The sequence below is a fragment of the Periplaneta americana genome, chromosome 5, assembly GCF_040183065.1.
Source record: "Periplaneta americana isolate PAMFEO1 chromosome 5, P.americana_PAMFEO1_priV1, whole genome shotgun sequence".
NCBI classification, from domain to species: Eukaryota; Metazoa; Arthropoda; class Insecta; order Blattodea; family Blattidae; genus Periplaneta; species Periplaneta americana.
This window is the reverse complement of record NC_091121.1, coordinates 171297679-171324923: the sequence shown is the minus strand read 5'-3', so window position 1 is coordinate 171324923 and position 27245 is coordinate 171297679. Positions and strand designations below refer to the sequence as shown.

At 34.6% G+C, this 27245-nt stretch overlaps 1 protein-coding gene and 1 non-coding gene across 2 annotated transcripts in view; both read left to right on the top strand.

The window, feature by feature from the left end:
* Nucleotides 1-27245, top strand: part of LOC138700278 (potassium voltage-gated channel subfamily KQT member 1-like) — a 677493-nt gene that overhangs the window by 223797 nt on the left and 426451 nt on the right. The gene's annotated exons all lie outside the window — the stretch shown is intronic.
* Nucleotides 2304-2376, top strand: TRNAT-CGU (transfer RNA threonine (anticodon CGU)). Its single transcript has one exon. It is a non-coding gene; the product is annotated as a tRNA-Thr (tRNA).

Below are 27245 nucleotides of genomic sequence, written 5' to 3'. Positions count from 1 at the left end.
AGATGTTTCAATGGTTTCGAAGTCAGACATCAAAATGATTCTAAATAAACCTACAGAACATGTCAAGATAAAGAAACAGAAAGCTTTCCTTTCTTTTGAAATAAATGTAAATCATTGCAATGTCCGTTAATAGACACTGTGGTGTCTCACTGTACCGTCCTGAATGGGAACAGTCAGACATTTTCATTTTTTTGACAAACACGTATTGTATATTATGTCCTTTATTAACATTTTTGTTTATGTATTATCATACTCCATATTTTAAAGTCTATTTCTATTGCACTTGATTTTAAAAATACTTGAATTATCACTTGCATACATGTGTCTTAATATTTTGTGTCTCACTGTACCCACTATTCCCCTGCTTTATAAAACACTATTCAGAATATTAAGAGATAGTAATTGTTTGTTGAATTAAGTTTGCATAATTTTTACAACCCCTGTAAAGCATTTACATAATCAAATCTTTATTAATTAAATAGCTGCATGATTCTTTTATTGGAATATTTAACATATGCCCACATCATCAACATAGTCTACGATCTTTTACCTGTTCCTTTAAGAAATATGTGTCTTCTTAATCGTTGCCTTCATTATTAAATTTTCTAAAATGTTTTATTAAGAAAAATATATTTCTTGAAGAGATAGATAAAATATTGTAGACTATGTTGTTGATATAGTTCTTTAAATCATTCCAGTAAAAGAATCGTGTAAAAATGTAATTAATTATATATTTTATCATGTGAAAGCTTTAGGGTTATCGAAAATAATATGTAAATTTGATATTATTAAACAGTAAAAATACATACGAAGTATTGAATCCATAATGACGCAGTCCGTGCCGGACATGCAAGGATGTCTCATTCTCGTGTTTCCAGCCGGGAGCTGAGCTGCGAACGCTCTGTATACAGAGTGTTAAAAAATAACGTTTACAACGTTTCAGAGATAATAGGGGAAGTAAAAACAAATATATTTTGTAAGTGACAAAACTTTGGCAGATGCGCCGTTTATTGTGTATGTAAGTGTTAGTATATTCCATAAAGAAGAAGACCAATTGCCGTTTTAGAGGTGGTGTTCAAACTGCCGTCCATTGAAGGCATTGCACAACTGGTACTTTCTTACTATGGAGTGTCTGCAACGCTCAAAAAGGTCAACATTGTCTCTAATAACATGTGCAGCTTCAACAACGCGAGCAACTAAGTCTTCTGCCGTAACGATCGGTATCTCATACACAAAACGTTTCACTCTCCTCACAAAAATAAATCCAGTGGGGTTAGGTCCGGTGATCGAGGTGACCACGGTACCGGCCCATCCCTGCCAATCCAGCGATCAGGGAATGTAGCATTTAGGTGGTTCCTGACACGACGATCAAAGTGTGGAGGGGCACCGTCATGCTGAAACCATATTCGTTCTCTGATGTTCAATGGGATATTTTCTAAAAGTTCTGGTAGGACGTGGCGTAGAAAAACAAAATAATTACCACCATGGAGACTGTTAGGCAACAGATAAGGCCCTACAAGATGGTCGTGCACAAATTGAACTAACCAGTGTGTGTTGTGACGGAAGTCAAGTCATCTATCCTTCAGGCCATCTAGGGCAAAACGGCGCATCTGCTAAAGTTTTTTGTCACTTAAAAGAGATGTTTGTTTTTACCTCCTCTATCATCCCTGAAACGTTGTAAACGTTATTTTTAACATTAAAGATATTTTATTAATTTGTCCTACGGAATAATATCTCTAATATTGACAATTAATATTTGAGGAGAGAAATTCGCTCCGGCGCCCGGGATCGAACCCGGGTCCTTGGTTCTACGTACCAAGCGCTCTGACCACTGAGCTACGCCGAATTCAATCCACAGTAATCTTTAATACTCTCATAGCTAGCAGTGCATATTTCTGTACAGCTTACTGTGCACTTAACCCATTTGAGCCCAAGACACTATCAATGATTGGAATATAAATATTTCAGAATTGCCCAAATTATTTATGCCCAAATTATTTTTTATTAAAAATGTTGGGGTTTCTTATATATTCCTACTTATTGACACATAAGAAACAAAATAAGATGATTATTGGTCCTCTCAAATCATTTACGCCGTAAATAATGCATGTTCCCATTTGGGAACAGTGGGAGTAAAGGGGTTAACTGCGGAATCCCGACCAAACAAGTCACTCAACTGAGTGCGCTCCTAATATAATGGCAGTTGACATTGGACATATACGTCAACATATATGCCTAACTTGGAGTCAGGCCAAAAGGAAAACATTCAAGGAGGAAAGTTCGGTCCGATGCTGTGGATTGAATTCGGCGTAGCTCAGTGGTCAGAGCGCTTGGTACGTATAACCAAGGACCCGGGTTCGATCCCCGGCGCCGGAGCGAATTTTTCTCCTCAAATATTAATAGTTATTTTTAACACCCTGTATAATTCAACAAAAGTAAAAATTCTTATCAAATTATCATAGTATTTCATTCAAGCAGCGAATGAATGTTGAGGTCCATTTCCTAGCTTAATAGAAAATACCGTGCAATTACAATTCATTATATGCATTTTCTGAATACAATTTTACCTACTTCAAAAATCCAATTTATTTGAGAAAGACTATGAGGTTCTCTTATTGTTATTGACTCCAGAATTTCAAATACAGTAGTTATATTTAATTCAGTTCAGAACTCTCTAAAATGGTATCCAAATTTTGGAGCACTTGAGGAGCAACAGTGACCTCACAGTTTTTAATATAAAATATTTATTTAGATAGAAGTAAGAAAAGTCCTAAATTTCGGAAGTGAGTTCATGTTATTTGCATAAAATGACCGGCCCCTCTGAAATTGTAGCAAGTTCGGCAATAAAATCAAATATTCTACATCCCAAATCTTCTCGACCTTTTCAGTAGTCGTAAAAATGCGGAGAGCTTGCTTGAATAAAACAAGAGAACGACCAGTAAAAACGCACATGGATTCCTTGTTGTAAGCTTAAACTGCAATTGCGCCTGAAGTGTAACAATTCCTTTTTATTATTTATATTAATTCGCCTTCCTTCGAGTGTCGTAAAAGAGAATTATTTGCAAATAAAGCGAAATATAGGAGTGAGGTTACACGAGAGCAAAAAAAACCCACAGCTGCATGTGTGAAATTTTCTACAGCCTCGGCGTTAGCTCAAGAAATATTCAGCGAGCGTTGGATTACTGTAAAACCGACGAGATATGTTCGTGATATAAGCCTCTCACTTCCTGGCAGAAGCAAGCGCAGTATCTCTGCTTGGAAGCCCCCAGTTTGTGGCTTTTGTGCAGACCCCCGTATAACAATTCACTTTATGACCATTTACTGCTGTTTATTTCTACCACTAACATCACTAAAGGCGTGAAATCCTATTTTAGGAGTAATTACAAATATAAATATACCAAGTAAACCTCTTTAAAAATAGTCTGTGTATTTTAGGAACTCATTTATAGTAGATATCTTAAATTGGATAGTTATTTGGGTTAGAACTTTATAAGAGCGTAAGACTTTTATATAGCCTTCGAAGTTTAGACATCAGCCTGTTCTAACAAAGGATTATTCACAAGAATGTGGAGGTAAACTTATCGATCTAAAAGTTCTTATGGCTCAAAGAATGGGAACATAGAAATAAAGGCTTTCTGAACTTCAAAACTTTACTCATGCGTAACCAACATAACGTTTTGATCACTGTGTTCTCGGAAAATACACTACAACACTCTTTTGATAAGAGAATAGAGTCATTATTAAATTTACCATGACTATTACACTCTTACTACGTCATACTACTTTTGACCAATAAAACGGTACGAAAGGACGTATTTCAACAAATCATGGCTGCTTATCGCACAATTTTATCGCGTCCCTAGCATTTGTTTGATTTTATCGCGTCCCTAGCATTTGTTTCTTTGTTTGCCAACATTTGAAACTGCGCTGGTCTGGACGTCAAAAATATATAAAAATATAAATAAAATTACAAACCACTCCAGTCGATGCACAGCAGTTTCAAATATGACTCGCATTGGCATTCAAGAACAAGAATTAATAAAAATGACTGATCATACCTATGCATCTTCTGAAATCCGATTTACAAATAAATGAAGAGCACCATTCGGAAATCCTGAATAAGTTGAATACACCATGTAGGCCTAAATCAACGAGTTCCACTTCTATTACGCACACGTCCAATATAACATCAATTGAACCACCAACCACATCCAAATTTGAAAATTGTACATTCAATAATTATTCCTTTTAAAATTATTCATGTTTATTTTTTATGTCATCGTCGTTAATTAAAACTTTTCTAACACTTGTGTATATTAGTTAGGTTATGTTATAGCTTCTGCTATATGAAATTATGGATAGTCACGTATCAGAGATTGTTTAATATTAAGACTTATTGAAAATCATCTGTCAAGTGACGTTGATTACTGGGATTCGGATAATTGAAGTGGAATGCAACCGTCTTAATAAAAATGAAACTGAATCAACAAAGCCTTCTTGACTAGTAACATTTCCATTGTGTATAGATCGAGAACTTCTCGACGAAAAGGCATTGCTCACTACTGCCATCTAGCATGCATCTAGCGTAATATTTGTAATGTTGAGATGGTACAATAATACATTTGAAGACAGTTGTATTTTCGTAAGTCAATTACTATTTTATTGTATTGGAGTACTTCGTTACTTCTAATCTTTATATACTTTCTTCTAATCGTGTAATAGTCAATTAAATCCCACTCGAGTTTTTATTTTCTCTAGATAAATCAAAATGTCTAGTGAGATTACTGTTGATAAAAACAATCTTTCCACTGTCTAAAGATTGATCATATATCCCTTCATCTGAGCCACATTATATTCTATAATTAAGAATGAATACAGTGAGACTATTGCCCGTATGCACTATTCTCGATTAAAATTTGACCGTGGTTAAGTCGGCACTTGACCATCTTCAACGCCAATTTGCGGAGTATCAATCTCGATCAAAGTTAAACAAGCGAGTTGATGATGATCAAATTTGATCACGGGTGTGGGACCGATTATCTTGAATTGAACATGGTCAAGTCGAGAAAACCAAAATGGCGGCACGAGTTGACGTACTTGATGGAATTGAAGATGAAATGATGTATCTTGAACACGCAAATCACAGCGGAAATAACAGAATTGGTGTTGATGTGGAAAGAGTAAGTTTGTAGATGAATAATAAAAATGTTTTTTTCTCTCAAAATAGAGTAATGTTTTATATATGTTTGTGCTTTGGAAGATCGGGACTTTACTTGGGGACAAAATATTATATAGGCCTAACTGTCCAATTTTGTTAACATAATAATAAAGTAGTTATTCTATTTCGGTAATAATAGGCTATAGTAAAACTAAATGTCCATTTTGTAGAATGCGAGATTATCACATATTAGCTACAGATTTGCCGTTTGAAACTATTAGGACCTACATGACGTTTTGGACAATTAGGCTATTTACGCTTGAATTAAGAGAAATTACACGGATACATTCCTTTCCCTCTTACTCCAAAATTCCAATCTTGTGAACACAAAATAAATAGATAAATTTCAGAACACGGATACTTTCCTTTCCCTCTTACTCCAAAATTCCAATCTTGTGCACACAAAATAAATTGGCACTAAAAACTTCCTTTTCGTATGCATGATGATGCGTATTCGACATACACAGACAATTTTTTTTTTAAATAATTGTTAGCGGGGTATCCGTATACTGAAATTTTCCCAAATAAATTATTGGCACTGAAATGTATCTTTTCGTAAGCAATACGATGAGCATTCGACAAACACATACAAATCTGCTCTTTTTAGTAGCCTGTTTCAAGATAATTGTCAGTGAGGTATCCGTATACTGAAATTTTCCCAATTATTATCAATAATATGAAATAACCACTGTATAAATTACGTTACAAATTATGTGGAATTATGTAAACACGTATAACTCATGTTGAATTGTGAGGTTAAATCCAACCAGGTAGCCTGCTTTTCTCTTAGAGAACTTCCGTCAGTACTTTTATTCTCTAATATGGATGCAGAATTGCTGACGAGTTCTAAAAGAATTCCCACTTCGAACTGTGAGAAGTTGGGTGCTCTTTTCTTTTTTTCTTCCATGATTATTGAAACTTGCTATTTTAAAACTGCGAGGATGTTTGAAACAGTCCGACAATCTGTAACTTGATCATTGTCAAGAATTAACCATGTTTTCGTGATTGCTGATAAACGGGAATGGTGCACACGGCCATATATCCGTCTTACTAATAAACACTTTTGTATGGACGTTTAACTGTCTTACACCTACTCATTGAATAGCTCGTTTATAAGTCGTGTGTAAATTCCTTACTAATAATCACTATCTACGTCGTGTATAACAGTACAAAGTATGACAAATCATGTCATACGTCATACGTGCATAACAGTACAACTGTTATACAGCTACGTCATATTTTCGTCATACTTCATTACGAAAGGCAACAGAATATCTGAAGTTCTTTATTGTTAGTGTGCCGCGCTAACTATCGATAGTATAACTGGGCCTTATCGATCATAAAGTGCCTTATGGAAATACTTTAACACTAGTCGGAAAAGTATTTCATTACTTGTATGTACTGCGTACAGTTTATCTTGCCTTATTTCAGTCTATAATCCAATATGGAATATTAGGATGGGATAGTACTTATAAGACTAACCATAATCCACTATTTATTACAGAGATGAATAAGTAAAACATGTCTAAAAAAATTACCTCAAGCTAGTCTTGTGAAAATAACAGTGTATCAATATAAATTATCTTAAAAGACAATAAAAGATTAGTGTAATTATTTCATGATGCAATTCTTTTGTCTTTGTACGTCTAAATTATAAATTTGTCAAACAATTTCTATTGTCGTCGTCTTCCTAACAAGTATTAGGCCTAGTGGCCTGTTACGGTCTCAAACTAGAATTTTCAGTCCATCTCTTCTTTGGACGGCCTAGAGATCTTTTGCCATACGGATGGTAATCAAACAGTGCTTTTGGAATTCTGCATCGATTCATTCGTTCGAGATGACCCTTCCACTGAAGTTGATATTTGCTGATGAACTGCATAATGGGTTCTATTTGAAGTTCTTGCATTATGTCCTCATTTTTTTATGATCCCAGCGAGTATATCCAGCTGTTGCTCTCATGAACCTCATCTCACTTGCTGTTATTCTACTGGCATCTTCATTCTTCACAGTCCACGCTTCACTACCATAGCTTAATACTGGCTGTGCTAAGGTTTTATACAAGCCTATTCTTGTGTGTCTTTGTACTAGTGAAGGTTTCATGATTTTATTAATGATCCCCATTGTTTTATTATATTTACATATTTTTTCAGCAATATCTACTTCATCATAAGGTGATAGTGTATAGCCAAGATATGTGAAGGTATTTACTCTTTCTATTATTTTATTATTCAAACAGATTTTACTTGGTACAGGGAATTTCCCACAAAATGACATGATTTTCGTTTTTTCAATATTAATTTCCATGTTATATTTTTCACTGACCATATTTAAGTTGTGTACTGAATATTATAAATCATCTTCAGTTCTATAAAAGGCTAAAATGATTTTTTAAAACCTAAAAATGGCTAATCAATTATAATAAAAAACTAAAATTATTTTCATTAAAAACTGAAAGTACAGGCTTTAGTGATTAGAAAAGTTATCTAAATAGGACATAAGAGTTTTATATACGTGACATGATTTGTCATACGTTGAAAATAGTATACTAGTATGTTATTAATGTTCATTCTATCTGCCGGTTTGGTTCTGTTTCGTGTGACGTCCGCACGCACTTACAAATAGAATCATAAATCTCAAGAGTCATTATTTTTAAATTGATGTGTGGTTGGCCACAATCCCTTGTGAAATCTCGTTTCGGCTCAAGTCGTTATAGCGCTCAAACTCCGGTTAAGGGCGGCGGGAAGCGACCCGGAAAAAGTAGGGGAGCAAGGAGGTCAGGAAAAAGCACACCTCGCAACAGGGACGGTGACCTCAACACTTCCTTTCGCTTCTTGGTTTATACATTCAGTTCTCAACTGCATGCTGTAAACACGTTCATACTGTGATTCGTACCTTTATATCCAGCGTAAGATTCAAAGTTTAGAATGTAATTTTAAACATAAATACAGTCAACTCTGGATATAGTAAACTCGGTTATAGTGAACATTTGGCTATAGTGAACCTAAATCGTTGGTCCCAACCAGCATACGTTATAAAGTACACTAATATTTCCGTTTATAGTGGACTCTCTCTTCGTTATAGTAAACCTAATACTAGAACGTACCCAAGTAATTTTAAAATGGCCAAAATGGTAATTTAGAAAACCTTCCTCCTATAAACTTCCAAAAATATGTTCAGAAAAAAAATCTCACTCCACTCATTATGTGCAATGAAAGACAAAGGATTTGTTCAGCTTCCTGGACAGCTTGAAACATGTTTCAGAGAGCGTATTCCGAATCTCACCGGACCGGTGGACAACAATGATGTCACGCTGCAGCGAAATAGCAACAAAACTGCTGGAAGGATCGATGGCTGTCATGGCGACTGTATAAGTTGTTGTCTGTGCTACGCTAGCAAAATTTTGCGAAATTTCCGTACTGCCATTTCGTTCAAAGAAAAGAGAGCATAAACAATTTATTTCTTGAACCGGTAGTAATAACTGGTCCGTTGACATGTTCGCTCATAAGCCATTAACATATTGTTTTACGTTGTGCTCATTACAAACAATACAGCAGAACTAAAGCAGAACACACCGCCATGACACAACAGTGCACGGTGTTATTCGTCTGCTAATTCCCTCCCTACACAAGAACCAATCAGATTCACTGATGGCGGCTGATGGAGACTGCCACCACCTCTGCAAGCTGATGGCACCGGTGCGACACCGGTGGAGCATCAATCACGCCATCGGTGAAATTCGGAACACCGTGATGCCATCAGATTGCTCAGCGCTAAGATTCGGAATACGCTCATAGTGTACGCAGTGAGGGAGAAAGGAAGGATTAGTTTTGACTCTTTAAAAGAATAGGAAGAGAAAGTGTTTTCTTTTGTAAATGGGAATAGAGTGATGACCAAAGGTTAAATACAAGAAGAATTACAGTATAATGGTCCCCAACCCTCCCTCCCGCATCTTTGTAAAAGTGAACCCTGGGAAATTCCAAGGCCGAGTACACAGTAGGCATACCTCTAATGAGAAGAGTTGCGAAATCGGTCAGTGCCTACTACTTACATGGTTAGATTAGATTGAAGTTTCTAACTGTGAACATCAGGATGTCGAAGCATAAAGTGTTTAAGTTGGAAGATAAAGTGAACATTATTACTGATACTGAACGTGGTTTGTCCCAAGTGGAGATTAATATTGTATGTATAGCAACGTCAATAGTATGAAAACACACACTTCGATTTTAGTGAACCTCGGATACAGTGAACGAAATATGCTGGTCCGCAGAGGTTCACTATAACCGAAGTTGACTGTACTTTTTATATATACCAAATTTATTCACACAAAATAAATATTATTAATTAATTGTTTAATAATGGATAGCAATGACCAAAGAAGCTTTTAATAGAAAACGGACTTCTGGAAAAAGAACTAAGGAAGATACTAGTGAAGTGTTTTGTGTGGAGTGTGGCACTGTATGGAGATAGAAACATAGATAATGGATATGGAGAAGAATAGAGCATGTGAAGTGGACAGGCAGAATAAGAAATGAAGCTGTGTTGGAAAGAGTTGGTGAAGAAATAATGATGCTGAAACTGATCAGGAAGAGGAAAAGGAATTGGTTGGGTCACTGGCTGAGAAGAAACTGCCTACTGAAAGATGCACTGGAAGTAATGATGAACGGGAGAAGAGTTCGGAGCAGAAGATGATGTCAGATGATAGACGATGTTAAGATATATGAATTATTAAATGAGACAAAGAGGAAGGTATAAAATAGGAAAGATTGGGAATAGCTAGGTTTTGCAATGAAAGACCTGCAAGAACGCTCGTTGACGTAATTTTCATTGTTTCTTTTACAAATATCAATTTTTCATTTCATTAGTTGCATGTTATTAAGATTTACGCCATGGTTACCGTATAAGTCGTTTTCACAATTTTAAGGAAAGTGAAAAGCATTGTGACTTTTTAGTGAGAAATCGAGCAAATTTAACTTCCTCCGATTGGAATTTTTTTCTTGCGTTTGCCGTGTGTTGTGTTTGTCAATAGACTTGCTTCATGCTGTCGTCATCTTCGAAATATTGAACTCTTCTATTCCTTCGTACCTGTCGTCTCGCTTCACTTACCTTTCTTCCCACCACAATCTGAACACACGCTCTCGCCATGAAACAGTACTAACAATACCATCCAATCGCACTACCTAACACTCATCCTCTTTCAAAGTAGCCCTGCCAAGACTCTGGAATTCCCTACCTGTTAGCATCAGGGACTGTCGGAATAAAATTGATTTCAAACACAAACTTTCTAGGCACTTGGTCAGTAATTGAGACTCGTTCAGACATGGTTTCTTGTAAATAGTTCTCTTATTCCAGTACAAAATATTTCAATATCCTGTTATCATCATTATATAATTTTATTCTAGGTTCAATTTTTACTTAAGTAAAAAAAATTGCTTTGTTCTTAACTTCTACAATAAACTGTCTAGCCTTTATTAATCAGTTAATCTTCTAGTACTTTGATTTTCCATGTTAAATCTTTCGTACACTACTTTTAACACTTGAATATAAATAATTGATTAAATGGCGATCTTACTCGTGTTAATTATGTACAGACATGGAAATCCTACACATACAACCCAAAAACCAAAAACTCAACACACTAGAACCATATGAAATATACAGACACACTAAAACACACCCTAATCAAATTCTCAACACACAGATCAATTTCAGAACACACACACTATTTGACACAACTCTTCATCACACGAACGCACCCACACAACAGGCAGCGAGGTTGAGATGGCGCCGAGACACAGAAGGCTCTGAGAATGGTGTCAAGTAGCACCGAAACAGCTGTAAGCCGCACATTCTTACATAATTAACAGGAGTAAGATCGCCATTTAATCAATTATTTACTTTGATTTTATTGCATTTTTAAATGTAATATTAATTGTAATTTTAATTGCAATTGTATTCTTAATAGTGTAGTTGTAATCCCCTGGTAGAGGGGAAGAGAAGGCCTGATGGCCTTATCTCTACCAGGTTAAATAAATATATATTCTACTATACTATATAATTTAATAATCTATTATTAATTTATTTAATTGTAGTAAACATCCACATAGGCGACCGACATGGCCTAGGAGTCGCAAGGTCTTGTAAATCCCGATTGGACTGATTATTTCGTTCCATTTTGTTTTAATTATTTTCACCAGCTGTAAGTCAAATGTCTGGTAATCCTCCGACTCGTCTCTCAAGGGTCAAGATACAATCTCCATATTATCAATTCTGGATAACAACATATTTGACAGATCTCCGTTATATCAACAATTAAAGGAAAATCCAAGTACATTAAAACTGAGATTCTCCCTGACCTATGCCGGTGGCTCTATAAAATTGCATGAGCGTTTATTAATATCTTGGCATATTCTATCAGAACTAACATTCAACTACATGCAAGAAATATCGCAACTTGCCTATTATTCTTATTGTTGTAGTGGATGTGGGTATGAATTGAAAAACCCAAGAGTATACATGCTCTGAAGAAAAATTAATTTAAAACAGGCGCTGGATCCAATACGGTACCGTACTTTCTATGACGACAGACGATGAAAATAAACATTGCAACATTCTATAATGAATTTTAACTCAAGGAAAACAGATACACATTTTTATATCGTTTTTCTTCGTGCTCAGCTTGCAAATTATCTAGAGTCTGAGATAAAAGCGAACGAATGTTTAAACAGTTGAAGCGTAGAAATGAATGAGAAACACATTGGATTTTACGAATTCTGATTTTAGGTTTAAAAATTTGTAAATCTAACTTATGTACATTTATTTATTTAGTTATTTAGTTATTTAGTTATTTACTTATTTATTCATTTGTTTGTCCACTTATTTGTTTATTTATTTATTTGTCCTTTTATTTATTTTATTTGTTTATTTATTTATTTGTTCATTTACTTATTTGTTCATTTATTTATATATTCATTTATTTATTTATTTGTCCATTTATATGTTTGTCCATTTATTTGTTTATTTATTTGTCCATTTATTTGATTGTCCATTTATTTATTTAATTATTTATTTGTCCACTTATTTGTTTATTTATTTATTTTATTTATTCGTTTATTTATTTATTTGTCCATTTATTTATTTGTTCATTTATTTATTTATTTATTTATTTGTCCATTTATTTGTTTATTTATTTATTTTATTTATTTATTTATTTATATATATATTTAATTATTTGTCCATTTATTTATTTGTTCATTTATTTATTTATTTGTCCATTTATTTGTATTTTTATTTTATTTATTTATTTATTTACTTATATATTTATTTATTTGTCCATTTATTTATTTATTTATTTATTATTTATTTATTTGTCAGTCCATTTATTTGTTTATGTATTTACTTTATTTATTTTTCATTTATTTATTATTTATTTATTTATGTATTTATTTATTTATTTGTTCATTTATATATTTATCTTTCTATTTAGCTACCTAATCTTTCTAATTAATCTAACTCCTTGTGAATCCCCTCTGCAGATATATATGGTGAATCGTAAGTAATTTCATTGTTTTCAGGAGTTATTCTTTGAAATATTTCAAACAAAACAGTTCAATACAATTTTGCTCGTTTTTGCTTCCTTTGTTTTATATGAAACTTTCGCTATACTGGAGAATTACCAGGGTACCTTTGAACCGTGCAGTTACGTTTACCACCAAATTTAACTACATACACAATGTTGCCAACATAAGAACATGATTTTGGTATGTGGTGTCGTTAGAAGGAGATATTTGTTTCTTTTTCTCTCTACCGCCTTCGTTCTGAACATTACTGAGAGATAGCACCACTGTTACTCTAATCTATTGCAATGATTTTTCCCTGGACCACAAATTTGCTTGGACGACATTTCTACATAGAAGATTAAGACAGATCTTACAAGCGATCTCCAGTTATTAACAGTATGGTCATCAAAATTGTGCGTCCATTTTATCTCGAACTATAATCTCTCTCGCATTTTCTTTTGTTTCATCACGGCCAAATGGATTTATCTCTTCGGTATCGATGTTTCTAGTCGGTCATGGCCTATATGGCAGTTTTTGTTTCGTAATATTGATAGACGGTAATATAGTTAAAGCTGTGAATAATTTCATGGCCCTTAAAAGTTTTTTTTTTTTTTTTTTTTTTCGTAAAAGGCTAGGTATTTCGTCTAGGCCACAAATAAAACTGCAACGCGGTCATAATTACGTAATTAACGCTTTGGTGAACATTAAGCGGAAATTTACTTTCCGTTATTTCAATTATATTCCGTGAACCACACCTTTTTCCTCTTTCTTTCGTTGTCATAACATACTTTAAAATCTTACTACATAAGCATTTTCTTTTTGTGCGAGATCGTGCGTATTTGCTTGATTTCTGCACAAAACCAATCCGCGGTAATTATGAAAGTCCACATTCAGTATTCCCAACCTAATACACATAACAATTTCCCTCTTCTTACCGCTTAAGTGACATATTGATTTCACTGCTTTAGGCTTTTAACATATTATTTTTAGAGACGTTCAATATAGTAATAATTATAAATTGGAAACTTACCACTGCAATTTCACCTAACTTGCACTATTAATTATTGTTTTTAAATATTTGCAAAAATTAAGTAAACTCTACAACTCCACTAAAGTTACTGCATTCGTGATGCAAGTAACATTAAGGAAGCCGTGAAAAAATCAACAAGATCCCAGATGCCGATGTTATTACTGCAATATGTTATATAAATAATATTATTAAAATATTAAAATGAAAAATAAATCATTACATAACCTTACCGTTTGTTTTAAGTTCGCATTTGTAGATTGGGGGAAAAAAAGACAGACGTATATCACGGCCTGCTGGAGTATAGTGAACACAGAAAACATTTTAAAGCAACAATGTTGAAGATAGATATTTTTATTTTGCAAATTTGCCGTCATTGAACAGAAACCAAGATGGAGATTTCATTGCAACTAATTAGAAATTCCTCTTTCAGGTATGTAATAAACGATCTTCGCACAAAATAATGTACGATACGCGAGCGGTATGTTTTCTTTCAATTCTCGGAAATTAAAAAAGCTCAACTACGTTTCGCTTTTTCAAACTTTTCCTGGAACATGAAAACTTCAACATACCGCTCTTGTAACGCATGTTACTATAGTGCATTCAAAACATCGTCGTTGTACTGCATAAATCTTGCACTTGACTAATAGAGTGATTTATTTAAGAATATATTCGCGAATTTCACTACCACCATTTCGATTGTCTTCTGTTTTACACGGCTCGGTACGGCCCGGTGACTAGTGGCCGGCGAGGAACGTCGACTATAGACATTGCTCTACCGTGGGTATTATCCAGTTGTTCCGAAACTTTTTATAGCGTGTTTTGGGAAAACCATTGATTGAATTCCCAATATAGTCAGATAATTTCAGATAGCAGTGTATTATGATAATAAATTATTGATAGAATTTTAGTTTTGTCCTTTAATTGTGCAGAAGTTTGATCCAAAGAAATGTAACATTCTAAAATTCACTTGCAGAACGAAACGTTACATTTGTTCGGATAAAATTTCTGCACATTTAAAGGAAAAAACAAAAAATCTTTCAGTCATTCATTATCGTAATACACTGCTCTTTTAAACTGACTGATCATATTGGGAATTCAATCAATGACTTTCGGAATATGTATGGTAAGACTTTCCTGTGTTAAATTTCAACGTACCTCGTTTACATGTTTTGACATATTTATGGGTCATCTTCAGAACTGGTCGTTGTTGGTCTTGGCGCCACTTGTTCTGTTTCCTGTGAGGGTGTGTTCGTATGGTATAGTGTAGAGTCAAAAGTGTGTGTGTTTTGAAGTTGAGTTGTGTGTTGAGAATTTCGTTGGGGTGTGTTTTTGTGTGTCTGTATATTTCATATTGTTCTAGTGTGTTTAGTTTCTGGTTTTTTAGTTGGATGTGTAGTATTTCCATGTCTGTGTTGATGTCTCTGTGGGTGTGGTTAGCATTTGTGATATGTTCTGCATATGTGGAGGTGTTTTGTAATTTTGTTATGGCTGTGCAGAACACATCACAAATGCTAATAACACCCACAGAGACATCAACACAGACATGGAAATACTACACATCCAACCAAAAAGCCAGAAACTAAACACACTAGAACAATATGAAATATACAGACACACAAAAACACACCCCAACGAAATTCTCAACACACAACTCAGCGTCAAAACGCACACACTCTTTGACTCTACACTATACCACAGGAACACACCCTCACAGGAAACAGAACAAGTGGCGCCAAGACGAACAACGACCAGTTCTGAAGATGGCCCATAAATAGGTCGAAACATGTAAACGAGGTACGTTGAAATTTAACACAGGAAAGTCTTACCATACATATTCCGAAGTGATACAGTGTAATCAAAACATGCTTTAATATTCAATATAAATTTTTATCTCGAAAAGGAAGCAAAAACGAAAAAAATTGTATTATACTTTTTTGTTTGAAATGTCTCAAAGAATAAGCCCAAAATTTGGCATTACTTACGGTTCAGCTATGTACACAAAGAAGTCATAAATTAGAGAATGCAGATATAATATAGTTTGTCTAATAAATTTCATAATCATACATATTTTCCTCAGTCTTCTTACAATTAACTAAAATTGCTCCTCTTTCTATTTCAGCCAGTTTAACTTATGCGACAAGCACGAAATTAGACTTTCGCTATCTGAGATAAACAAGACGTCGATACTCCAAGACAGACCAAACAGAATTACAAACTGATAAACGAGACAAATATCAAAGTTTTTATGATATTTGAAACACGAAATTGAAGTTACGCCATAACTCTTTTACCCACCACAGCTTATGTTTTCGAATTATAAGAATAACACTAAGTTCAATATAGATGTGAATTGTGTGAAATGATAAAAATTAATTACGGACGAGTAGAGGTGGCTGGAAGAAGGTTCTTGAGAGACGCGGCAGGATATACTTCAGCTTTAGGATAGAAAGACGAAGAAGTTAGAGCAGAGCCACAAATGTTTGAACTAATGGACAAAATGAAGCAATACCGGCAAGAACTTCTGGAGATGGTAAATATAATAATAAACAAGTTTTCGATTATAACCCGCAGGTAAAAAGGATCGTAGTTATATTGAAAAAAAGCCTGGATTGAACAGTTTCACCACTTACGAGATCTATGCAATTATTATTGACGTAATTTTTACTTGCTTATCTAACGATGCTGCATCAACTACTAGGTCATTTAGCGTTGATGGAATTGGTGGTAGCGATATAGTATTGGCGAAATGGGGTCGAGGATTCGCCATAGATTATCTGACATTCACCTTAAGGTTAGGGAAAACCTCGGAAAAAATACAACCACGTAATCATAAAAAATTAGGTACTTCTTTAATTTGGCCATATATAATCTTATGTTTTGAATTTGGTTTTTTATATCCTTTGTGAGGCTATTACAAAATTTTTACAGCCATATAACGCATTTCTTTTTGATAGCATTTGCCGATGGAGTATGGAAGTCATTTTTGACGAGTATTTATGCTATGAACTGTTGAATTAGTTACAAAGATTTCACGATTGCACATGAGGAAGTTTACGAATGGAAAAAATATACAAAAAATCCATAGGCATTATTTGTAGTTTTTTAAATGGTCCTACACGATTCCCTAGATTTGATATCTACTATTATTCAAATTACTATTTTGTAGTAGAAATATATTTTTACTCTCTGTAGAATTTTCTCAGAATACTGTTCCAAAACTCATTACCGAATGGAAGTATGCAAAGTATATTGTTTTTAAGGCATTGATATTTACTATCTCTTGCATAGATCTAATAAATTTTGCTTTATGTGGTATACTTTTTTGGCTGGATTTTATTCAAAGGATTTAATTTTGTAAATGGTATCTTTGAGATATGTAAATATCTTTGGATTTTTTTGGTTTTATTTTTCTACGGGTTTGACTGTTTGTTATTCTTTTCGTTTATTTTACTATACTTGCTGAATTTAGTTTGGGCGTAATTTCTTTAAAATGATTTTTACAATTTAACACATTATCGATTTGCAAGCCAAGAAATTTGGTTGTTGTCGTTTCTCTTAGTTATTACGCTTGAAATTTGCAAGGTTGAATTTGGACAGGATTTAAATTGAATTATGTTAGTTTTGTTACAATTTAATATTAATTTATTGACTGAGAACCAGTCACATATTTTGAGAAGAATTTACTGTATTGAACATTGAGATGTGTTGAAGTTAATGGCTGTAACTTACTATACTTATGTCATCTGCAAGTAATATGGGATGGCCTACATATTTTATGATGAGGGAAAGATAATTTATGAACACTAGAGAAAGTAGGAGATCTAAACAGTAAAAGTACCAAAATAGCTTACGATCATTAGACTGTGTTAGCAGAGAGATAAGCTGTAAGAAGTGCAGTTTCTTTCGAGCTGCAAAATGTAAAGATTCACTACAGAAACTTTCGGAAGTTTTTTGGGGGATTAGTTTGGAATGAACTTTAGTTCGACATTCATTGGAAACTTTATCGGAAAAAAGGACAAGCCGTAATTGACTGTGTTAGTGAGGGTGTCGATTATATTTTCAAAGTGGTTGAAGAACTAGTGAATGCTACTCTGTTGAATAATCGCACATGCGTAGGGATGGAAGTTCAGACACCGAACCTACGTCGTGTATTTTACAAGTGAAGAGTCCCCTGCAAGAATGATGGATGTCATTTTGAATACATTTCGCAGGAGAAGCAATTGAAAGTTTGAAATGTTTTGCGCTCAAAGATTAACTGTGATTTTCCGATCATTACTGGACAATGACTATCAGTGTTAAGGGGACACTCAACTATATTTTGGAACTTTTTTCCTATTTGACCAATCTTTTTCAAATTTGGAGAAAAAGTTTTATATACACATGGAAAGTAACATGCAAAATCTCAGCTCATTAGATCCAGTACTTTTCAAAATAAAAAATATTTCAATTTTTAATCAATCTTTAATTGAAATATCACTTTTAATTATCATTTTTTTATTTTTTGGCATTGCGCATTTGACTGTGACTTCTCAATGAATAGGGGAAGAATTCTGCGTATTGATTTAGTTCTGTCACGTAAATTAGTGTAGAAATTTAATTTTTCATTTCTATGACACTTTTTCTCCAATTTTTAAGTTGAGTGTCCCCTTAATGCCATATAACTCTCTAGAAGAAGTCGATCTATAAGCCTACAGTCAACTATTTCAAGCTGAAATATGCATTAATTCACGTTGAGGTATTCGGCTTGCTCATAGGTGCTCGAGGGACTATACCAGCTTCTTTTGAAGAATTTCGACGGCAGTTTGCTCTGCCAACATCTCTGAGGGATGACATTGTGATTATTGTGTTAAAAAAATCCGGCCAAATCCTAATTAATCACATGGTGCCACATTAATAGCAATTGTAATTTTTCACGCCCTTTTCTTTGTTTCCCTTCTTTAAAATTTATTATCTATGTTTACATATGTATATCAATTTTTTTTAGGATATACTGAGTCCGTAAGGGCTACCCTCAATGGGAGTATGTATTAAGCTATGCATTGACAGTCTTGGTTCATTTTCGACAAGAAAATGACATCCATCATTCTTGTAGTGGACTCTTCAAGTCGTATCGTTTACATCAACTCAGGGTAGTACAGGGACTTGTACAGAGCAATGCTGTGCTTGAATCAAAACATTACTCGGTATAATAATAATAATACATATAAGGAGCACTCGAAAGAGTATTAAGTATGACTTTTATATATGTTGATCTTGTCACTGCCACATTAGTCACTGTAGTCTGTTATGGATTTTGTTCTTTTTCCACACATTATAATGTGATAGCGTTCGCACTTTCGGTCGCACAGTGAGCAAATGCAGTCGTCGTCTGGATGGTGGAATCTTTGCGTCCTACATATCTTGTGGTGGAAGCCGTGGATAGCGAGTCTGGTTACCACGTGTCTTTGGTCCTGGCACGTCTCTGTCCACTTCCGGTCCGTCATTGCGGTTGTACAATAGAAGTCCGGGTCGATGTCTTCTTGCTTCCTACGCCGTGTCTCCAGGTGTGCTTGATATGGGCCTGTTGATGGTAGCATTAGTTCCAGCCTGAGGTCCTCTATGAAGAAACTCTCTTTGGCCAGCACGTAGACGATCCTGGTAGGGGACTGCTTTCCTACTCCTAGGGCTCTCTTCAGGAACCTTGCCTTCACATTTTCTAACTTTGCAAGGTCGTTGTTCGTCAGTTTCTCCCATATTAATTCTATTCCATAGGAGGCAATCGGTGTTATGACTGCATGAAATAATGACATAGCTGTGGTCAGGGAGAGTTTGCCGATGTTCTGAATTCTGTTTATGGCTTTCGTGGCTGCCGTTGCTCTTTCCTGGATATGTATCCTGTAGGAAGTCATTGTCGGTTGCAAGTATACACCTAGGTAACGAAAGGTGTTCACGGTCTCCAGCATATCTCCTTGCAAGGTAAATTTCTCGTCTTTTGCTGGTTTTCCTCCCTTTCTGAAAACCATATGCACTGTTTTTTCTTTGTTGATCTCGAAGCTGTTTTTGCAGGCCCACTGTTCGAGCCTCTCGAGTGCTGTTTGCAGATCGCTCTTGCAGTGCGACCCTAGAGCCATGTCGTCTGCATACATTATTAACTTCACTGTGGGTAGGTCCTTAACTATGTCTATGATGTCTGCTGTTAAGATGTTGAACAGCAGGGGGCTCATAGGGTCGCCCTGCGGTACGCCGTTTGTCTGTCTGACCTTTTCGGATAGGACTGCGCCGTCGTTAATAATAATGTGGTTATATGTCAGAAGAGCCTCAATCATAATGGCTAGGGGGTGTGTGTCTCCCAGCATCTGTTTTAGCTTGTTTATGAGGATGTTCCGATTGACTAAGTCGAACGCTTTCCTATAGTCAATGAAGACAGCGTGATATTTGCCTTTCTTGTATCTAAGGGTCTGCTCTGCTTCTTCTTGTAGAACTTTCACCGCTTGTAAAGTGCTCCTTTTTTCTCGAAAGCCGAATTGACAGTCTGGGATGAATTTGTCCACTTCCATGATCAGTCTTTTAGTTAAGATTTTAGAGAAGATCTTATATATAGTGTTCTGTAGAGCTATGCCCCTGTAAGAGTTAGGGTCTTCAGTGTGCCCTTTCCCTTTATACAATATTGTCAATTGGGCCGTGAGGTGATTAAAACAAATAGGGTAAAACATATAGTTACATCACATTCTTCTCTTTAAAAAAATGATTATATATTTTAAATAAAAATGAATTAGATACTTTAAGTGTCACTAATTTTGTTGCAATATACAACTGTGTACAGTAGTGGCAAAAAAAACCGGACCGACCCTTGTAGCTGATTTCAGAGCCTTGTTCACTTCAGAGCACGATAGACTGGTAACTAAGACTTTAGTGGTTCGAATCCTGTCTAGGTAGGAAACTTTTTTTACCCTTATTCAAATTTATTCCCAATAATTTTCGATTGCTGGTAAAATTCATGTTCTGGGGGTAATAAGTTAATTAAGTAGTAAAATATCGCTGCAATAGAAAAGTATTGGGAATAAATCTGAATAGGGAACAAAAAAAATTTTGTTTCCCAGGCAGGATTCGAACCACGAAAGTCTTAGTTACCAGTCTATCGTGCTCTGGAGTGAACAAGGCTCTGAAATCAGATACAAGGGTCAGTCCGGTTTTTTTTTCCATTACTGTACTTTCGTAAATTGTCAAATATAAACCTGTTTCGACTGTCACTCAAATAAGAAAATGTTCTTTGGAAATTACACTATGTTTTTGATGCCACATTTTGAAATAGTTTATATTTATTTTAATGTTGTGTATTGTTTTGTGCTTGTTCACAATTTAATTCTTATTGCACTTCACAGAGTTTCGAATATGCAGGATTTTTTTTAAGAACACTCTTCAGTTTCAGTTTAACCCTTTTATTGTTAGTTAACAATAGTTATTGTTAGTTAACAATTGACCTTGCAATTTTTAAATACAATGAAACTTTTTCTGTCCGTTGACAACTGTGATACAATGCTTTGTGCAAAGTTTGAGGCATCAGAACTTGATAGTATTTAAATTAAAAATATTTAAATTTATCGTATTTTCATAAAATTAGCAACTTTAAACTGTTGTGGCTCCGAAACCCTTTCACCCAGTGATCAAAATCATGGTTTATTTTGATGCTGAAAAATTAAAGTTTATATTGACATATAAACAGTTTTTCTTACTTTTTTATAGAAATGAAGAAATTTAGATTTTTCTTAATTAAGACACCTTTGCTCACAAAAAATATTTAAAAAATAAGTTATATGGTTAGATTCCGCATTGAAAGGACAAATGTATTTTTACTGGTGCACCGTTGATAAGAAAGTATTGAAAATATCAAATAAAGAAAATAAATAATACGCGCGTGAACTAACCAGCTGACTGTGAGGCGGGAGCTAGCTTAGCCAAGCAAGGCCAGAAGACATAAACACGTGATGTTTCGTCTAGTAGCGCATAGCTGGGCTAGCTTTATCACAAGTTTTCATAAACACAGGAGTAAAATGACGCCCAACGCTCGCTTATATTCATCTCTCGGCCAGTTCGTGCGGTACTGCGCCGTTCGTCTAGGCGTGTGAAAATAATTTATTTAATACCCTTGAAACTTATTGCCAAGCCACTAAGCAAACAATGCCGAAGTCTCTCTTAATAATGCAAGGTTTTTTTTAAATATTTTTTTTACATTTTTACAAATTGGCAAAAAGCCTAAAAGTAAGTAAAATCAGATTATCTGTCTCTCTGTCTACAATAAAAATAAGAATTACTTCTTAACATAATCTACCAAATGTCAGCTTCAAAATGAGCTCCCGTTCAATGTTCCAGAGTTCTGAGCGCTGAAAGAGGCTTGTTTTTATAAAATACGCTAAATTTGTCGCTCAATAGTACGAACACCGTTTGACCTTCGATAGTATATTTTTGAAAATACACTCTCCTAAGCACCTTGTATAAATAGGGAAAAAATTATAGTATTAAAAAAATGCGAGGTTTTTTACTGATCGATTTCATATGGAATAGCCCGTAGGGTAAATATGCCTAATCCCGTGATACCCCTAATCCCGTGATAAAATTTCAATTGACTGCCTTGGAGCTGTTGTCTCTGACTTTTAAGTTTTTGAAATGATTAATAGATGATGCCAGGAGATGTCTTCTTTTCAATTCTATTGACTACCCGCCTTTTTAATAGAAGCAATCGACTGCAGAAGCTTTTTATCAGTGAAAGGTGGTTGACCAGTAAGTTTTTCTTTCTCTTGTGACCGTTGCTAAAGAAATATTTCATATTTGAGGTAAGAATTAATATAGCATTACAAAAATGATACATTACTGTAGATTATAGTCAGCTGAATCAATGTGTATGATTATTTAAACATTGTGAGACAATAACAATGCTAAAGGAGCTTTCCCATTTTCGAATTTATTTTCATATTTCTCCTTCTTGGCTCACTCGACCAGTGATGCCAACGCTAATTTGTGAAAATTAATGTCTATGAAAGAAAATAGTTCGTGGAAATAATAATAGAATAAGTTATAGAAAACATCAATTATAATTATAATAAAATAATAGGGCATATATTTAACTTAATTATTGCTGTTGTTAGGAATATAAATAATGAGAAATAATTGAGGGGGTCAGAAGCAAAGGGATATAAGTGACATTTCTAAGAACATGAGTTAAGTGCATCCAGGGAAACCTAAAACATTTAGAATTTTAGTGGCAAAGGGATACATCTTTTAACCACACCGAACACTAAAATTGAAATAAAAAATTTCACGGAATTTACGAAATCTTAAGTACTTTCAACCACATTTGCTCACAAATAACGTAAGTGCACTTATACCCCTTTGCTTCTGACCTCCTCAATTGTGTTATTATTCAATTTATTCAAATTTAATTTTGTATTGAATTTAAATTTCAGTTTATTTTGTCTGTAATATATTAATATGTAATATGTATTCCTGTAGTTACACAAGTATTTTCTATGAAATTTGTCACTTAGACTCTTTTTCTATGTTGTAATTTCTTGCTTAATCCATATTAAAACAATACACCATGATTTTAATGTGTTTTTCCAAATACACGTTTGTTTTCTGAGCAGTTAATGAGGATTATTTTAGTATCACGGAATTAGGATATCACTCACGGAATTAGGAAACCACTATCACGGAATTTGGATCCCTGATTTAGGAGCCACTGTATAACAATGAAGAATTATATATTATATATCAAACTTGTGAAACTGTTGACACTGAATGTTGTAAAAACTGTAGCTAAGGGTCCAAATAACGTCATTTAGGTGCTATTTGAAATTTTTTTTTACAATTTTGGCATAAATATAGATTTTAATAAATATGTCACGGAATTAGGCAACCTTACCCTACATCTATTATCAGACAGTAGATCTCACTGAACGATGTGTGTCAGAGGAAGAACAATTGTTTGTATACATCTGAAGTCTGACTAGTGTAATATGTAGCTAATCAGTGATGTATGAATGGAGGGGAAAGAAACTGACCACCCTACCCCATTATCTTCTGGCCTAGTTGTATTATAAATGAGTAAATAAAAATGTGAATTTTCTAATGTCATACTTTTATTATAATATAAACGGATAAACTTGTGTAAGTAAAACTACAACAAGGCATATATCTTCCTGAATACAATTGCTCAATTATAACTAACTTAATTTCAGATATAAAAGGTTCCGAAGTTCTGTGTTTCAATTCGTAAAAGAATGTAATTTTCGCAATATTGCGGTTGTATTAAATAGGGAAACTCTACAAAGCCCGTCTTAAAACAAATAACACTATAAGAATAATTGTGATTCAGCTGAGATTGTCGATTTTTGTTTTGAATACAAGTCCATCATATCTAAAATAGAGTCACAATTTCAAACTGCCCGTAGTTAGTTTCCCAGCCCATTAAGAGTTTCTGGTATATAAGGAAATCTATTCAGATTCCGAGCCAATTAATCATCGTGACATTTCGCACAAAACCCACAGCCTGGAGCGAGCGATCGTTCAGATCATTTAAATCGCCTTCTTTATTAAACTTTATTACCATGTAATTACATTCCATTTTCAATGTATTTATTTCGAACGTCGCTCCAAGCTCTCTATAAAAGAGACATTTTTATGACTATATTTTATACCCAATCTTACATCTGTTCGTATTTCATTGAAAATGTTTGAATAACAAAACGTAGTAAGCGGTATGTGCATTTGAGAGTAGGTTCGAATTCAACTTTGGCTGGCTGAATTTTAATTTGGTGTTTAATTTGGTGTTTATGATATAGAAATGACGAAATTTCTCTGCAAAATACGTACTGCAAAAACAGAAACATCAGTAATTTGAGTGAAATTTCTTGAGTTTTAATTACAGATATCGGATAATTGCAGAAAAATATTCAGAACTTAAAATCGCAGTACAATAGAGAATTACCAATAATTTAAAATAGGACAAACAGCATGCTCTGTATATATTATATTCTCTATGCAAAGTCAAATTTATTTTGTAAGAAACGGATGTATATAATATAAACTGCCATATACAGTTCTATACAAATGTGTGTTTGTGTCTAATGCCTACCCACTTCCCTTGCGTGATTCGGGTTCCGCATACTGCAAATAGATGGCAGGACGGTGACCCATTTTCAAGTTGCACACTTCAGTGGTGCATGGTGTGTATCTGTTAAGAATTATATCGCGTAATAGAGTCAGTGTATGTGTAAGTGAAGTGTAGGAAATTGGTGAGGATGATGATGGTGAGGAAGGGAGAAGGGTAAACCCGGTGCCGGCAGTAGCTTACTCCTATCGCATAGCGCAAGGGGGCCGCCAGTCTTAACGTCCCCATCCCCATCAGCCTTCCCTTCATACGGACTGCGGAGAGATTTGGGATTTAACCCAGGCATATTGGTGCACAATTTAGTGATTAGAAGTTGTGCACCGCCATCTCCACTAGTTCCGAGGGAGAAATTTTGTACATATTGATCACACAACTTTTAACACTGTATCACTTCGGAGTATGTATGATAAGACTTTCCTGTGTTAAATTTCAACGTACCTTGTTTACATGTTTCGACCTATTTATGGGTCATCTTCAGAACTGGTCGTTGTTGGTCTTGGCGCCTCTTGTTCTGTTTCCTGTGGGAGTACATTTGTGTGGTATAGTGTAGAGTCAAAGACTGTGTGTGTTTTGAAGTTGAGTTGTGTGTTGAGAATTTCGTTGGGGTGTGTTTTCGTGTGTCTGTATATTTCATATTGTTCTAGTGTGTTTAGTTTCTGGCTTTTTGGTTGGATGTGTAGTATTTCCATGTCTGTGTTGATGTCTCTGTGGACTTGGTTAGCATTTCTGATGTGTTCTGCATATGCGGAGGTGTTTTGTAATTTTGTTATGGCTGTGATATGTTCTTTGTAACGTGTTTGAAACGATCTGCCTGAATGTCCTATGTAGAAGTTGTTGCAGGTGTTACATTTGAATTTTTTGGACTATGGTTCTTTTTAACAAAATCTTCAGTTATTCTATTATGTGTGTATTCTTAATTTTTACCTAGTGGGCCTATAACCATCAGGTTTTCCATTATAAAAATTTAACATTTCATTTACTTGGTAAACCAAAACTATACCCACAATATGTTGGCGCATGTTATCATGCAAAGTGGCACAGTCTGTAATTGGTTTCCTTGCTCTTATATTCCTAACCGCACTTTTCACCATAATCATCACCTTACAATAACAATTCACAAGACTCCTCTTTTATAGACCTTGATTACACAACTTTTAACACCAAATCACTCTGGAATATAAAGTTTATATTGCATTCACGTGTTAAATATTAGGTTGCGGTACCTTGTTGACTAGTTTCAGCCTGTTGTGGGCTATTCTCACAACTGGTTGGTGTTGGTCTTCGCGTCTTCTGTTTGCGTTTCCTGTGGGGGTGTGTTTGTGTAGTGTAATGTGGAGTCAAAAAGCGTGTGTGTTCTGAAATTGAGTTGTGTGTTGAGGATTTCCTGTGGGTGTGTTTTTGTGTGCTGTAAATTTCGTATAGTTCTAGTGTGTTTACTTTCTGTTTTTTCGGTTGAAAATGTAGAATTTCCTTGTCTGTGTCTATGTTGCTGTAGGTGTGGTTGGCATTTGTGATGTCTTCTGCATATCTTGAAGTGTTTTGTGATGTGTTCTTTATTTTATCTATTTTATCGTTTTGGAAATGTAGATTTTGGAGTAAAATCTATATCAAGCCAGTTACATAGAACTATTGGTTTTAAAGTCAAACTAAACAATGTAGTTCCATCTCGCCGTTTCTCACACTGTACATAAATGTAATAAAACATTATTCGAGGCGATTACCTTAAAAATAAAAAGCACAATTTGAGTGAACAACTCCATATCGGTGGAGTGATGGATGTGCGTGGATAGCTTTTTATTCGTGATGAAATTTTATGCTTCGTAAAAGAAAATTTCTTTAAAAGTTTAAAAATTATTATGAAGCTTGGAAAATCTCTGTACCAGGGAGTGAAGGAAACCAAAAATAAAACTGCTTAAATGAGATTTACAGTCCTTCATGAAACTTTATAAGGGGGGAAAAAAACTTCAGAAGCGTCTCAACCCCACCCCCATCGTAATGTTGCGTGTGGCATGAAACATTTCAGTTTTCCTGCAGAGAACGTGAAGGGCTCTAGAGCGAAAGGGAGAAAGACATTAATGAAGGAACAAAATATGCAGCATCTAGTTTCCAAATTAAGTAATAAATAAATTATTTTAAATTAATGTGTAACAGGAAAGTACTGAAGGATCTAAGGTATCGATCGTATGGAGAGTGTACTTCAATTTCATTAACGTAAGTGATTTGGCGAGAAATGAGTCTCTACATGGTCAAAGGAGAGAGAAATGTATCCTTGTATCATTTAACAACAAGCGATAA